Genomic DNA, 12,027 nt, shown 5'->3' on the forward strand with positions numbered 1-12,027 from the left:
CTACACTGCTCTAAGATTATATTAAAGTCGGTCTTTTCAATCTTGAATTTATATATTATCATCATTTTTTTTTTAATTTGGCAATTTGCTAACGGTGCTCCTGTGAATTCTTTGAAGGGAATTTTGCTAATATCCCGATGCATTTGATCGAAGTTAGTATGTGATGGACGGTACTATCAGTCACATGGTTCGGTCAAATGTCATCGGGTATGGTATCAATACCATTCTTTTAATAATAATAAAACAAAATGCTAGTTTACCCATCACTTTGACCACTTATGTATTTATTGATTTTTTAATCTTTTTTATTTAATGATTAAGAAAATGATTTTTCATGTATTGGTGTATTTTTTTATTTTTTAAAAATATTTAAATATGTTAAAAATTTTGAAAAGAAAAATGAGAAAAAAATAAAAACACACATTTGGCCTAGCGGTCAAATTGAGCGGGCAAACGGCAGAGTAGCCTGACTCATAATGAAATTATTTTAGTTAAAATATTTTATTGAATTTTGAAAAAGAATATAAAAATCTGAATAAAAATATTAAAAGTTTAAAAATTATTTTTGTTTTAAAGTTTGAAAAAGTTGTACTAATTTTTATGTTATTTTGAAGTTTTAAAATTGTATTGATCTTTGTGCTTGGGATAATTATTAGATTAAAAATTTGAAATTGCGTGTGATGTTTGGAAATGAAATTATAAAATTAGTTTTGAAATTTTTGAAATTTTTTATCATCTCTAAGCCTAAACATCCCCTAAAGGAGCAGATGATCAAGAATTAACAGTTTTCTTCTTCCTGTTCTGGTTTTACAGGAACATTCTCTTTTACTTCAATCTTGTCTATTTGTTCTTTCTACATGTTCATGAATTGTGACAATAAAATGAAGGCCGAAGACAATTTCTCGTGCTAGAGAAAAGCCCGTAAGAATATTCTTCATTCCTTATTTTATTTACTAATCAGGACGAAGATTTCATTAAATTTCATTAAATTTTGTAATGAAATTACAAAATCCCTTCCACCTCTACAAATCCTCTCCGATGGATGAAGGATTCTCCAGATTGATGCAGGGCCATGAGAATTGGGTAGCAATCCTCCTCCAAATCGTGTGAGTTTAATATTCGTCAAGTCGTCAAGCTTGGAATGAATTAAAAAAGCAAACGACATTATTGCATGGAATGGTAGATGGCATGTTGAACGATGGTTCCACCTGTTTGCATGTCGTCTTTCCTTTGGTTGCTTTCCCTTTTTTGTTTGATTCCTTTGCTCCAAAACATGATGTTGGGTGTTGAATGAACGAGTTGCGAATAAAGTATGTGAATGAATGAGTTGGCCTCCACTAACACACCCTCATGATCTCATTGATTTATTTATTTAATTAATTTCTCGTTAATTTATTCACTTCAGTTTTAACGTCGAAGCATCTTATTTCTCTCTACTATTCTTCATCACTTTCCTTCATTTCCTTTGATTCCTTACAATTACAAAGCAGAAACCATGGCTGAGCTTGCAGGCATATTTGTCTCCCCACTCCTCCAAGCGTTTTTTGAAAGGGTGGCATCTCGTGAATTTATTTACTTTTTTCAACGAGAAAAACTCGACCAAGCACTCTTGAACAAACTGAAGATAGCTTTGCTGTCTGTGAATGCAGTGTTTGAAGATGCAGAGGAAAAGCAAGTGGTAAATCCCAACTTAAAAGAATGGCTCGATGAGTTGAAAGATGCTATCTATGATGCAGAGGACACCTTGGATGAGATTTATACCGAAGTCATACGTTGCGAGTTGGATGCTAAATTTCATACCACTACAAGCAAGGTACGAAAAGCCATCTCTACTTCTCTTAAAGTACCATTTGTCAAGAAAATAGAACCAAAGATAGAACAAGTGCTTGACAGATTGGAGTATCTTGTAAGTCAAAAGAACAATATGGGTCTAAAAGAAGGCGTTCGAGGAAATCCATCTGAAAGATTGCCCACAACTTTTTTGGTTGAAGAATCTGGTATTTATGGTAGAGAAGATGATAAGGAGAAAATAATTAATTCCTTGTTCACAGATGATGCAAGGGGCAATAAGTTGCTTGTGATTGCTATTGTCGGTATGGGGGGACTCGGCAAGACCACCCTTGCTTAGCTTGTATACAATGATAAAAGGGTGAAGAAACATTTTGACCTTAGAGCATGGGCTTGTGTTTCGGATGACTTTGACGTCTTTAAGATAACAAAAGCAATTCTAAAGGAAGTAGGTTCCTCCTCTAATGGTGATGATACGACTCTAAATGGCTTCAAAGTACACTAAAGGAGAGTTTGACGGGAAAGAAATTTCTACTTGTTTTAGATGATGTTTGGAATGACAATTATATTAATTGGGAGGTCTTAAGTAATCCCTTCAGATTTGGAGCACAAGGGAGCAGAGTTTTGGTAACCACACGTGAAGAACGAGTAGCATCGGTTATGCAAACTACTTTACCTTACTATCTGAAGCCATTACCAGAAAAAGAATGTTGGTCACTTTTTGTAAGACATGCGTTTCGTGGCAATATACATCTAGAACTAGAAGCAATTGGAAGACAGATCGTGGAAAAATGCAGAGGTCTGCCTTTAGCAGTCAAGACAATTGGAGCTCTCTTGTGGTCTCAAGTAGATGTTGATGATTGGAATAAAATATTAAAGAGCGAAGTGTGGGACATGTCGACTGAAATTATTCCTGCTCTTAGATTAAGTTATAAATATTTGCCCTCACATTTAAAGCGATGCTTTGCTTATTGTTCGATATTTTCAAAGGATCTTTTTTTCAAAGAAGAGGAATTAGTCTTATTGTGGATGGCAGAAGGTTTCTTGAAAAAATCTAAAGACAAAACAATGGAGCAAGTCGGTCATGATTACTTCTTTGATCTGGTATTGAGATCATTATTCTTTCAACAATCAAGTGATCAGTATGGTTCAGGATTCGGAATGCATGATCTTGTCAACGACTTAGCAAGATTTGTATCTGGGCAATTTACCTTTAGACTGGAGGGCAGCAATTCGCTCCAAGTTACGAACAAGACTCGCCATTTATCAATTATTGAAAAAAGCTTGGAAAACATCCCAAAGACGTTAGAGGCACTTTACGAGGCCAAGGGGTTGCGCACTATTCTCCCAATAAATTTTCCTTTTTGGATTGGAACACTCCCACATGATTTGTTGCCCATGTTGACATTCTTACGAGTGCTTTCCTTTGCATGGAATAAAAATTTAACTGAGTTGCCTGATTCAATTGGCAAAATTAGACATCTACGATATTTGAATCTGTCTGGAACACCAATTAAAAAACTACCTGATTCTATATGTAAATTGTGCAATTTGCAAACATTGAGATTATAGTTTTGCAAGAATCTTACTGTATTACCTAAAGATATGCATAAACTCGTTAGTTTGCGTCATCTTCATTTAGATGGAAGTGCCATAACAGAGATGCCGTTACAACTGGGTAGACTAAAATGTCTACAGACTTTGGATGTATTTGTTGTCAACAAACATTGCGGATCAAGTATTGGGGAGTTGGGGAATCTTGAAGATATTGCAGGAAATCTCTCTATTAAGAACCTCCAAAATGTCAAATCTCCAAAATGTCAAAGCTCTCTATTGAAGGATAAGAAGCACCTGGAGGACTTGACGTTGGTCTGGGACGATACAACTAGAAATTCGGAAAGTGATCAAATAACTGTATTCGAGAATCTCCAACCCCATACAAACCTGAAAAGTCTCAGTATCTACAATTATGGTGGTAAAAGCTTTCCGGATTGGATCGCTCATCATTCATTCTCTAAGATAGAATCTATTTATCTCTATAATTGTAAATATTGCCACATCTTGCCATCATTTGGACAACTACACGCTCTTGAGAGCCTCTCTATCATTGGGTTTCATGGAATTGCTAGAGTGGGTAAGGAGTTCTATGGTAGCGATTCTTCTACGTTTAAGCCATTCGAAGCCTTGAAAGTTCTAAAGTTCGAAGACATGCCAGATTGGGTAAATTGGTCATGCTTTGATTTTGAAAATGAAGGTGAAGCTTTTCCTCATCTTGAAGAGCTTTATATTATTAAGTGCCCCAAGCTAACTAGAGGGTTGCCCATCCATCTTCCTTCTTTAGCCAGACTTGAGATTGTTGAATGTTTGCAGCTGGAGGCCTCACTCCCAAGGTCTCCTACTCTACATCAATTGAAGTTAACAAATTTTAATGAGGTTCTGTTAAATGAATTTCCATCTGGATTATTGCAAATAGTAGTACTTAAAGAATGTGCTGCATTACGGTCCCTACTAGAGGGAATGATGGATTCCAGCAGTCCTCTTCAAGAATTGGAAATCGATGGTTGTAGCTCGCTCATCTTACTTTCCGATGATGATCTAACCTCCACATTAGAAACTCTTAAGATCTCAAACTGTAAGAAGTTAGAATTCCCAATGCACTTCAACTATTCATCCCTCAAAGAGTTGTACTTGGGAAATAATTGTGATTCTCTTAGGTGCTTTCCAGTAAACTTAATCACAGAGATCGATATTATCACCATCAAGGGATGTGAGAATCTGGAGTCTCTTACTGATTCAGAACAAAATGAAAGTGATTCAACCTCCTCAATTATAAGAATCAAGAATTGCCCTAATTTCATATCATTTCCAAATGGAGGATTGCGTGCCCAAAAACTGAAAACATTTGAGATACATGATTGTGGGAATTTAAGGTCATTGCCTGACAAGATGCACCTACTCCTTCCATCTCTTGAATCACTATCTATCATAAGTGTCCAATGCTGCAATCATTTGGTGAAGGGGACTTGCCTACCAATTTAAAATCGATCTCCATCAAAGATTGTGACATACTCGTTGCCTGTCGAACGACATGGGGTCTGCAAAAACTCCACTCTCTTCGAAAATTGTCAATCGGTGGCAAATGCGAAGATGTGGAGTCTTTTCCGGAGCCGACGTTGCTGCCCATTACTATGATCAGTCTTACCATCTCTGGATTTTCAAAGATGACATCTCTAGACAACTTGGGCCTTCAACACCTCACCGTTCTTGAAGAACTGTATATCCGTAACCTCCCAAGGCTTAAGTTCATGCCAGAAGAGAGATTGTTCGACTCCAGTTCTACTCTGATCCATCTCAGCATCTCTAGAATTCCAAATATGACATCTTTGGACAACTTGGGCCTTCAACACCTCACCTCTCTAGAGACGATGACGATCTATGATTGTCCTAATCTGAAGTTTTTGCCAAAAGAGGAGTTTCCTGCCTCCATTTCTACTCTAGATATCAATAGATGTCCATTGTTGGAGAAACAGTTGCAAAATAAAAAAGGAAAAGAATGGCGCAAGGTTGCTCACATCCCCAAATTATGGATAACTACAAGCCATACATATTAACTACAAGTGGACTGCAGAGATTGTACTACATTCACCTTTTAAAGTAAGGTACTTTCTTTCCCGACTATTTATCCTTATAATTCGATTATTTTTATTTTAAACGAAATAATTTATACAAATCTAAATAGAAAAATTTTGTATAATCTCTTTGAAAAAAAAAATAGATTTTTTTATAAAAAAATATAAAAAAAGGACCTATTATTTTTTTACACTTTTCCCTTTTTTTTTTTTTTTATAAATGACATTGCATGAAACTTATATATTTAGGCATTATTCTTTCATTTTAAATTGGCTTCAAACTATCTTTGATGAAACTTGTTGATCAGTATCTCTAGTATGGTCTGCAGGGTTCTTTCAGTTGCATGAGTCTCAACAGATCTCAGATTGACATGGTATGTTATATTGTAAAATTATTTTTATTTAAAAATAGATGTAACCACTACAAGAAATAAGGCCTTTTGCGGCGATTTTATGTCTGTTGCAAATAAAATCGCCGCAAAAAGTCACTGTTTGCATCGATTTTTCACATCGTCGCGGGTTTTTTACATCAATTTGAAAAATAGTCTTTTGCAGTGATTTTTATAATTTTTACAACGGAAAAAATCACCGCAAATACAAAATTAATTATTTACAGCGACTTTTCAATTTTTGTGACGAGAAATTCGTCGGAATATTAAAAAAAATTTTGCGTCGCTTACCAAATCGTTGCGATTGTGAAAGTGGTAATTTGCGGCGATATGGAGACGCCGGAAAAAGCTGATAAAATTGAAATCCCGCTCGTTCCCCTGTCATTTCCCTCCAGGCCTTTTCCCCCCTGGCCCCTTCTCCTTCCCCTTCTCTCTCCCCAACTCTTCATTCTCGAGCACAACCCACGCCGGTAAGCACAGTCCGTCGCCCGCAACCCCACCACGCCACCGCCACCTCACCTCGAGCACAACCCACGCCGGGAAAGGCCCTGTTTCTGCCCTCTCCGTCTCTCCTTCCACTCACTGCGACATATTCGAACTTCCCCGAGGTAAGATTTCCAAACCCTTATTTCCAAATCATCTTCTTCTTGCCATTTTATGGTCTTCTAAGTCTTCATCTTCTATTTCATTCGCTGCTCTTCAAGCATCTAGACCCACGATGATGTGGCCAGATAGCTTCCACCCCCGAGTACCAATATAGTGCTTTTGTATTAATCTTCCCAAGGTTATTCTCTCTCCAAGCGTTAGTTAGATGCAGTTTTCTTCTTTATCTGGGTTTTAATTTGTTGATGTTGTTCCAAATCTACTTAATCTTCATGGGTTTCCAAAGGGAACACCCTTTTCTCACTAAATACCTGTGTGAACATTTTATTTGGGGTTTCATTAATTTTGATTCTGAATTATATTCATTTTGGTGGTTAAAATGTCTACGTGCTACACTTGGATTTGTACCTCGGTGAGGATAGATGGAAGGTTCAAATGTGGGATTTACTCTTGGATAAAGAAGGCAATTATTGGGTCTTCCTCATTCTCATTTTATACTTTTGTAATAATAGAGGGATTATTTTTCCTTGTAATTTGCTAAAATCTCTTGTGCCCTACAATTAGAGCATTTGATGCTAACAAGTCATCCTTACCTTAATTAGAGAAAAGTACCTGAGGGTTTGAAACCTGAGAGTAAACAAACATCTTCACATGACCTCTTATAAATGAAAAGTATCATATAAATAAAAAGTATCTCACCTGAGGTGAAATATTCTTTGTAATTTTGATGAAGATGGAAATCTAGAATTGTCTTTGTTGCTCTCAAATTAATGTCTTTTTTGTTTATTATTTTAATAGTGAATTATTTTATTCCTTATGATTTCGTTTTGCTTTATGTAACATTTGTTCATAATGCATAACTAGTGAACTATTTTTAGTTGAATTGATTTTCATATCTTTCTTTTGTGTCATAAGTTGTATATGTTTATTTGAGCTTATGCATAGGATACTTATGTTACCTAGTTTTCAATATCATTTGATGGTTACCATATCTAAGTCTCTTTAATTGAGTAAAGGTACTTCCCACGGGACTCTTTCTTTTGTATTTATTTTATAACTTTCCAAAAAGAAGCTATTTCTGATTTTTTATTGGTTAAGGCTAGTTATATTTAGAAGTCCAACTTGTGAAGAAAAAGTTTGCTTTCAAGTGTAGCATTCCAATTTCTAGCCTCTAATCAGCCCCTGTTCTTTCCCTTTCCTTTGTAAATTCAATTTAGTTACATCTATCATTTTATGACATGCTAGAGTACTGAAAAATCGAGACATATATAATAAACTTCTTATCAAAATCAGTTTTCATCTATCGTGATTTTAAGACGTCTAATATTTTGTTAGACTTGGTTAGTATATGAACTGAATAATTATTGAAGAAATAAAATCAAGTAATTATTCGGCTTCCCTTTGTTTCATATCATAGAAAAATACACCATTCAATTTCTTAGATGAAGGCTCATTCTAGATTATAATGATGAAACTCTGTTCTTTTAAGTCAAATGCATTAACTCTGTTCTTTTAAGGCTCTAGTCAAAGTTTTAGACTAGAGCCTTAAAGTCTAGTAGGATTTGAAACTTCTTTTTCGTCCTTTGATGGATATTTTCTTGTCGATCTAGCAATATTATGTACAGGCTGAAGTTTTTCATCCATTTTGTGGTCCTTTATATTTTGACTGGGCAGACAGGAAAATTTTCTGCAGTGGGTGGATGCAAATAGTTTAATGATGTTTATTTACAAGATATCTGGATGTGGAAAGTTTAGTTTATAAAATTAAGAACTTTTCTAAAGATTTCCTGTCCAGCATCTTTTGCTTACTAGAAGAGCCCCATTTATTTTACATGATCATAGTGTCACCCACTATTCCTTTTCAGTGATTTTAAAGATGCAAGTTCCAGTTTATCAAAATGACATTTGTTTCCATAGTCCATACTGATTAAGGCCTCTTGCATATAGTCACTAAGAACCAAATGACTTTTCACTTGGTTCCTAGTGCTTCCATTAAAGAATAATGCCTCACTCACTAGTATTCACATCTAGTAAATAGAGATTTCTTAAATTTCTATCCAAATAGTTATTGTTTCTTGCTTCTTTTTTTGATAAGTAAAATACTATAAACGATGTTGCACCAGCTGGGAAACTTTTCTTGCTTCTTGATCATGAAGTGTTGGGATATAGTTAGCATGGATATTTTTGTTGAAGTTCTATGGATTTGTTCCAGGGTCTGCCTCTTTCTCTCTATTTTCTTCATCTTTATTAGATAAAGTTTCTAAAATGCAAATTTTTCTAAGAATAATATCTTTTTTTGAGAAATATCCCAAGTTTTGATAATGATAAACCTTATTATAATCTTTTCTTCTCTTTGGGTTAGGATTCATTGCTATAGCTGTAGGGATCTCTAGTTTTGTTTTCTTTTGAATTTAAGATTTGGCAGAGTATTAATACTACCACATATTATGCACTACTTGTTTGTCTATTTTTTAATGTTGTCTGATTGAATATTGCTACTGAATGGATTTTGCAACTCACTTTAAGTTCAGTGTTGAACAGATATTGCCTCATTAGCAACTTGGTTCACTTCATTGAACACATACTTTAAATATTCTGAGGTATTTGTTGCTGAATAGAAGTTTACCTTGGCCTGTTGCTGGTAAACAAAATGCGCAGCTTGAGGTATTTGTTGCCCTTTTTTAAGGGAGGGGGTGATATTGGTTCCTGCTCTGTTTCAAGATTGAATGGATAATCAATTAGCTATCTTACTTGTAAATGATTTTAATCTAATGACTTGCATTGCATTTTTAAATGATTTTTTTCTATAAGCAAATTTTTTTTAAGATGATGACATTGCATTGTCGCAATATTAAAAGGACTATATATAGTTTTGTGAGCTTGTACGGTACTACTAATTATCTAGCAGAGAATTTAGTACTTCTTTAGTTTTTGGGCCATGCATAAGTGCAGTGGAGAGTGAGATTGCGTTGCTCCTACTAATATCCTTTCTACTTCAAATAATCTAGTCTTTAACTCATAAACCAAAGTGTCAATTGATTTTTGCCATGATTTTTCATGCTATTAATTTGATTCCATTGTTTATTGTTCTTAGGCACCAGAGTTGCACATGGAGATCCACAAGCATGGGCTTGGTCAACAGACTATGGATGGGCATCTTCTACTTCTGCTTCTGTTAATGAAAAGGTTAGATTGTCAAAGTTTTCCTTCACTTTATAGTTTATGCAAGAGGATTCAGTAATGTACTACTTACAATTAGTTAGTGTTGTTTTTTTCATAGTGACACCAAGGGAACATTGCCCATTTTAAGTTTTTTGTTTTTGTAAGTTTTGCTACTAATCGAATGAGATAAAGGCCATATCATGGTTGTTATAGTCTTTTAATCAGCCGAATAAAAGATCTCAATTACTGAGGTGTGCACATCCAGAAACTTGAGGCATTACAGGAAGAAGCATCGCCATGTTTCCATTAAGGCCTTGAAGAAGTGGTCAAAGCAGGTGCTTGAGGGATTGGAGTTTCTGCATACCCATGAGCCATGCATTATTCACAAAGATCTCAATTGTAGTAACATCTTCATCAATGGAAACATAGGCCAGGTAATAAGTCCTTTTTTTCCTTTTTCAATTAATGTGCACTAAATTGGGTTATCCTGTTTCTTTGTTTTTGTCATTATAATCAATTTGAATGTCGTATATTCGTCTGGAATATTGAGTCCGTTTCTCTATTTTTTCCCTTTCAACAAGTACAGTTACTATAGATCTTGGGTTCTTTATTTAAGTTACTATAGACTTTGGATTTTTTTTGAGCATGTAAAAAGAATATTAGGGCAATCCATAGTGTAAGGTAAAATTGTAAAGCCTGTAAAACTTGGCTGTGTATAATATTTTCTCTATACTGTTTTGTGCATTTTTTATTTTTTTTTTCTGAAAAATATTTTCCGGCGAGTTTTGCTCGCCGCAAATACTGATTACATAGCAGAAATAGATTTGCGGCGACATGAAATCGCGCACAAATAGTTTTTTGCGGCGAAACCTATCCGCCGGAAAATACATCATAACGGCGATAATTTTAAATCGCTGCAAAATAATAAGTTATTTGCGGCGATTTATTAAGTTTTTGTGACGATACATATCGCCGGAAATAGTAGTTCTCAGCGATTTTAAAGGTAAACCGGAAGGCCATTTCTGTCGATTTTTTGAGCATTTCCGGCAGACATAAATCGCCGCAAATAGTAATGTTTTGTGTCGATTTTTGCCTATCGCCAAAATTGATCAAAAATGGCTTTAGGATTTTGGCGAACCTGCAGCGATTTTAAATCGCCAGAAATGATCAAATGCAGCGATTCTGAAGGGTATTTGCGACGATTTTGAACGCTGGAAAAAGCCAGATTTCTTGTAGTGAACCTTTCGTATCAATCTCATTCTCAGTTTATTTTTCTGGTTTTCATTTATTGTTATATTAAAAAATTATTTGTATTTTTCTCCTCAGATATCAGTTGAAGAGATTAGGTTTCCATTAAACAATATAAAGAAAATGATTTGACAGTAGTCTTATTTTCAGATGAACATGATTACATCTCACACGTGGAGATCAGATAGAAAGAAAATCAAAGTCTAAACGATGGGTGTTGGAAAGAATTCGACCGAGATAGGGAGAGTCAAATCTAGAGTTTGTGAGGAGAAGAGTTCAATCGATCAAATTCAATTTAAAGTCCAATAATGTGGCTTGATTATGGCTGTTAATCACGGCTTAGTTATGCTTTTATTATCTTAAAATTATTTATTTTTATTTATAAATTGTGTTGACAATAAATTGTTATTTTTATGATTTCTTATTACATATAGTTTGAAAAGTGAACGAAATTATCTTTTCAACATTTCATTTATGTTTTAATTGGAGATTAATTTGGTTTTGTTTTGCACTGTCTTAACAGTTCCATAAGCTATGCGTATTGTGCCATTTCTCCTCTGCAAAAAGATGGGTTTTTGCTTTTTGGAATTTGCTGGCTTTTTTAATTAGTAGAATACGTTGGATACATTGTTTTAAAAATAAATCTATTTGCAGGTCTTTGTACTTACGCACCAGATTTAAAAATAAATCTGTATACACTATACATCATGATGCATAGTCGATCACTTAGCAAATTTTGTAATTAATTAGTTTTGTAATTACCTTATTTTTCACAATTAAGGTACTTACGTACTGCATCATGAAGCATAGTTGATCACTTAGCTTCTAATTATCATATTAATTAATTATTTGAAGAGTAATGTTCAAGTCCTGCACACTCACGACAGGAAATATAGTTATTGTGGCGCTCCATATCGCCAGAAAAAGTATTCAATTTCTCTGCAAACTTCAAAGTAGCCGTGAAAGAAGCGCCACAAACACTAATTTGCGGAGCTTTTTGCTGCTGCAAACTATTATTTGCGACGAAAAATATATTTCAGACAATCAGAGATTGCCAGAAATACTATGTTACAAAATCTAAAAAAAAAATTATATTGAGACCTCTTACAAAAAAAGGAAAAAAAAAATAAACATATTACGTTTCATTACAATACATAAAGCAATTATACAATTGTCTAACACACAATGCCAGATTTTAAACCAGAATT

At 34.6% G+C, this 12,027-nt stretch overlaps 1 pseudogene; it reads left to right on the top strand.

Annotated features, from left to right (window-relative positions):
* The first annotated feature begins 1,822 nt into the window (after positions 1–1,822).
* Positions 1,823–10,280, top strand: LOC108999383 (annotated as a pseudogene).
* Positions 10,281–12,027: the final 1,747 nt, after the last annotated feature.

Source organism: Juglans regia, chromosome 5 (assembly GCF_001411555.2).
Source record: "Juglans regia cultivar Chandler chromosome 5, Walnut 2.0, whole genome shotgun sequence".
Taxonomy (NCBI): Eukaryota; Viridiplantae; Streptophyta; class Magnoliopsida; order Fagales; family Juglandaceae; genus Juglans; species Juglans regia.